We start from the raw sequence: 5,651 nt of genomic DNA, 5'->3' as shown, positions 1-5,651 counted from the left end.
TCTTCCCTTATTAATTCTTTCATGACATGCATCATTGACTAATGCTCTGTTTATCAATCTCTAATAAAATTTCCTACTTATACTTTTCCTTATGTGGTGCTATCACCTACCATAGGATTAGTATATGATCTTATTGATTTATTTCATTTCTTTTATCTTTTTTCTTCCTTTCTTATTTCTTTTATTTATTTGCAACATGAAAGTAAGGAAAGCAAAACTCAGAGTAACTTTATTATAGAACTTGCACATGATTATGAGGATAGATCACTAAGCAGACTCTCAAATAAGAAAGGATCGAGCTAACTTTATTTCATCTAAAGCAAAAAGATCGAACTAAGATAAGTAAAAGCAAAAAGATAGTGGGATGATACGATACTGGGGCACCTCCCCCAAGCTTGGCGGAAGCCAAGATGAGTGCTCATACCCAATACCCAGTTCTCCTTTGGTGGTGAAGAAGCTTCTTCCTCCTCCTCGGCCATTAGTGCTTGTGTTATCACCGGGGATGCATTTACGGTAGCTTCCTTGCCCTTGCCTCCCTTGACAGTGTCTGTAAACTCCTCCCTCTTTGTCTCGATCCTCATCAGCCAAGCATCTTCATCCATGTTATTGGAGGAGCAGGAAGACATGATGGCTGGCTTGAGAAACCTGACCAGGAACAACAAGAAAAGAAAATAGAGGATTTCTTTGCGATATGGTGGTTAACGGGTTCGGTAAGTATATATAGAATTTTTATCTTGTAGGACAAGTATACAGAAGAAAAACAGAGTCCGGAAGGTGCCCCAGGTGGGAACAACCCACCTGGGCGCGCCAGGCATGCCTGGTGCCTGGCTCACCCTGGTGTCTTATGCCCAGCAGGGGACGTCTCCTGGGAGTTTCTTTATTTCCAAAACTAACAAAAAAAAATTTGTGGGTTTTTCAGAGACCGTTTACTTACCGTATCACGTACCTCCTAATTTTGACGATTCTAGGTTGTTCCGGAAGGACTCTTTTATGTGTTCTTCTAGTGTCAAAGTTTGGATAATATTACTTTCAACATTGATAGGCGTACCTGAGATATAATGCTTTATTCGTTGCCCATTGACAAGCTTCGGGTTGGTGCCTTCGAAATTGTTTATTTTGATGGCTCTAGACTAGTAAACCTCCTTGATGACATATGGGCCTTCCCATTTAGAGAGGAGCTTTCCTGCAAAAAATATAAAACAAGAGTTGCACAAAAGAACATATTCTCCAACTTTGAACTCACGCTTTAGGATTCTTTTGTCATGCCATCTTTTAACTTTCCCTTTGAATACTTTTGCATTTTCATAAGCCTGGGTTCTCCATTCATCTAAAGAGCTAATATCAAATAACCTCTTTTCACCGGCAAGTTTGAAATCATAGTTGAGTTCTTTAACTTCCCAGTATGCTTTATGTTCTACCCCAAGAGGCAAATGGCAAGCTTTTCCATAAACCATTTTATAAGGAGACATGCCCATAGGATTTTTATATGTTGTTCTATAAGCCCAAAGTGCATCATCTAATTTCTTAGACCAATTCTTCCTGGACCTATTGATAGTCTTTTGAAAAATTAATTTTATTTCTCTATTGCTAAGTTCAACTTGACCACTAGACTGAGGATGACAAGGTGATGCAATTCTATGGTTAACATCATACTTGGCAAGCATTTTAGGAAAAGCACCATGAATAAAGTGTGAACCACCATCAGTGATTAAATATCTAGGGACCCCAAACCTTGGGAAAATAACTTCCTTAAGCATTTTAATAGAGGTGCTGTGATCAGCACTACAAGTTGGAATAGCTTCTACCCGTTTAGTAACATAATCAACAGCAAACAAATTATGTGTATACCCATTATAGGAAGGAAAAAGTCCCATGTAATCAAATCCCCAAACATCAAATGGTTCGACAACAAGTGAATAACTCATAGGCATTTCTTGACGCTTACCAATATTACCTATTCTTTGGCATTCATAACAAGATGAGACAAACTTACGGGCATCCTTGAAGAGAGTAGGCCAATAAAAGCCAGATTGCAATACCTTGTGAGCAGTTCTATTTCCATTGTGATGCCCTCCATAAGCTTCGGAGTGACATTTAAGTAGGATTTGTCCCTGTTCATGCTCAGGTACACAATATCTAATAATACCATCCACTCCTTTATAAAGATGTGGGACATCCCAAAAGTAATGTTTTAAATCATAGAAGAATTCTTTTTATTTTGTTGGTATGTAAAGCTAGGAGGTAAATATTGAGCAACAATGTAATTAGCACAATCAGCATACTAAGGAGTACTATTAGCAACATTTATTGCAGCTAACTCCTCATCAGGAAAACTATCATCAATAGGTAGTGCGTCATCAAGCACATTTTCAAGTCTAGACAAGTTATCTGCTACGGGGTTGTCAACTCCTTATCTATCAATAATATGTAAATCAAATTCTTGTAACAAGAGAACCCAACGAATAAGTCTAGGTTTAGCAACTTTCTTTTCCATAAGATATTTAATAGCATCATGGTCTGTGTGAACAGTTACTTTGGAATCAACAATATAAGGTCTAAATTTATCACAAGCAAACACCACTGCTAAAAATTCTTTTTCAGTAGTAGCATAATTTCTTTGAGCACCGTCTAGAGTTTTACTAGCATAATGAATAACATTCAATTTCTTATCAACTCTTTGTCCTAGAATAGCACCAACAGCATAATCACTAGCATCACATATAATTTCAAAAGGCAAGTTCCAAACAGGTGTTTGAACAATAGGTGTAGAAATTAAGGCTTTCTTGAGTGTTTCAAAGGCTTCTAAACAATCCTCATCAAAAACAAAAGGAACATCCTTTTGCAAAAGACTAGGGAGAGGCCTAGAAATTTTAGAGAAGTCTTTAATAAATCTCCTATAGAAACCAGCATGACCAAGGAAACTACGAATACCTTTGATGTCCTTAGGACATGGCATTTTCTCAATTGCATCAACTTTAGCTTGGTCCACTTCAATACCTCTTTCGGAAATTTTATGACCCAAGACAATGCCCTCATTAACCATAAAGTGGCACTTATCCCAATTCAAGACAAGAATTTTTTGTTCACATCTTTGCAAACCTTTCTCAAGATTTCTTAACAATCATCCATGAAAACCTCAACAATCTTTTCACAAAAGTCAGAGAATATAGCCATGATGCATCTTTGAAAGGTAGTAGGTGCATTACATAAACCAAAAGGCATACGTCTATAATCATTGGTTCCAAAGGGACAAGTAAAGGTAGTTTTTTCTTGATCAGGTTGAGATACAGGTATTTGTGAAAAGCCAGAATATCCATCAAGGAAGCAGAAGTGTGTGTGTTTAGATAATCCTTCAGGCATTTCTTCAATAAAAGGCAAAGGGTAATGATCTTTTCTAGTTGGTTTGTTTAATTTTCTAAAATCAATTACCATTCTATAGCCTGTAACAATTCTTTGTGGAATAAGCTCATTCTTATCATTAGGAACAACAGTTATACCCCCTTTCTTAGGGACACAATGAACATAACTTGCCCATCTACTATCAGCTATGGGATAGATTATACCTACTTCCAGAAGTTTTAGTATTTCCGTTCTTACCACTTCTTTCATCTTTGGATTTAACCGACGTTGATGATCAACAACTGGTTTTGCATCAGGTTCCATATTAATTTTGTGCAGACATAGAGTGGGACTAATGCCCTTTAAATCATCAAGAGTATATCCAAGCATGTTAAAGAGCATAAAAATGCACAAGAAGTATCTAGCATGGGTTGATCATTACGAGAAAGCTGAGCATAAAAATTCTGAATAATAATTTCTCTTGAGAGCTCTTGATTGGGGCATGAATATAACATCGACTTAAGCCTCCCACAAGCTAGAGCAATACTTTCTCGTTCATGAGGCCAAAATTTATATATATAATTCCGATCACGATGAACTAGATGCATATGATAAATTTTTGGTGGAACTCCAATTTCAAACGGTTCCAATTCCATGATCCAATATCATCGCATAGCCTATACCATGCCAATGCTTTTCCCTTCGAAGATAAAGGGAAAACCTTTTTCATCACTTCATCCCTGGGTAAACCTGCAAGCTTAAACAATCCACAAATTTTTTCCACATGTATCAAGTGCATATCAGGATGTTTGGTTCCATCTCCTGCATAAGGATTAGCTAGCAGTTGTTCTATCATACCTGAAGGGATTTCATATTATATATTTTCAGTAGGTGCAGTAGGTTGAGGGGTAACTAATTGTGGTTCTGAAAGAGGTGAAGATACCCTGAACAAACCCCTCAAAGGATTGTTCTCCATAGTAACAAGTGACAATAAATTTCAGCACACTATATAAATGTTTCCTTACCGAATTCCACTTACCAAAGGCGCTTCACTTCCCGGCAATGGTGCCAGCAAATAGCCTTGATGACCCACAAGTATAGGGGATCAATTGTAGCTCTTTTCAATATGTAAGAGTGTCGAACCCAACAAGGAGCAGAAGGAAATGCCAAGTAGTTTTCAGTGAGGTAATGTCTGCAAGTGCTGAAACTGTAAGTAGCGAGTAGTTTGATAGCAAGATAATTTGTAATGAGTCAGTAATGATAGTAACAATAAGTATCCAGAAAGGTAGCCCAATCCTTTTTAGACAAAGGACAGGCTAAAAGCAAAGCGTTCTTGAGGGTACACAGGAATTTCATCTAGTTACTTTCGTCATGTTTGTTTGATTTGTGTTCGCAACTTTGATAATTTGATATGTGGGTGGACCGGTGCTTAGGTGTTGTTCTTACTTGAACAAACCTCCTACTTATTATTAACCCTCCTGCAAGCATCTGCAACTACGAGAAAAGTATTAAGAATAAATTCTAACCATAGCATTAAACTCTAGGATCCAATCGGTCCCTTACGGAATAGTGCATAAAGTGGGGTTTAAGTTTCTGTGACTCTCGCAACCCACCATCTATTTACTACTCCACAATGCATTCCCTTAGGCCCAAATATGGTGAAGGGTCATGTAATCGACGTTCACATGACACCACTAAGGGAATCACAACATACATACTATCAAAATATCGAACACATATCACATTCACATGATTACTTGCAACATGATTTCTCCCGTGACCTCAAGAACAAAAGTAAATACTCACAAATAATAAACATGCTCATGATCAAAGGGGTATTAAATAGCATAATGGATCCGAACATATAATATTCCACAAAATAAACCATATAGTAATCAACTACAAGATGTAATCAACACTACTAGTCACCCCCTAGCACCAATCTATAGTTTTGGTAACAAGATTGAATACAAGAGATGAACTAGGGTTTGAGATGAGATGGTGCTGGTGAAGGTGTTGATGGATATTTACCTCATCAATATGGGAGAGTTGTTGGTGATAATGATGACGATGATTTCCCCCTCCGGGAGGGAAGTTCCCTCGGCAGAATCGCTCCGCTGGAGAGCAAAAGTGCTCCTGCCCAAGTTCCGCCTCGAGACGGCGGCGCTCCGTCCTGAAAGTCTCTCTGTTATTTTCCCTAGGTCAAAATGACTTATATACTAGAAGATGGGCACTGGAGGTGGGCAGAGGAGGGAACAACCCACTAGGGCGCGCCTGGGCTCCTTGGCGCGCTCAGGTGGGTTGTGCCCACC

The sequence above is a fragment of the Triticum dicoccoides genome, chromosome 2B (genome assembly GCF_002162155.2).
Source record: "Triticum dicoccoides isolate Atlit2015 ecotype Zavitan chromosome 2B, WEW_v2.0, whole genome shotgun sequence".
Taxonomy (NCBI): Eukaryota; Viridiplantae; Streptophyta; class Magnoliopsida; order Poales; family Poaceae; genus Triticum; species Triticum dicoccoides.
Note: the sequence above shows the minus strand (reverse complement) of the source record.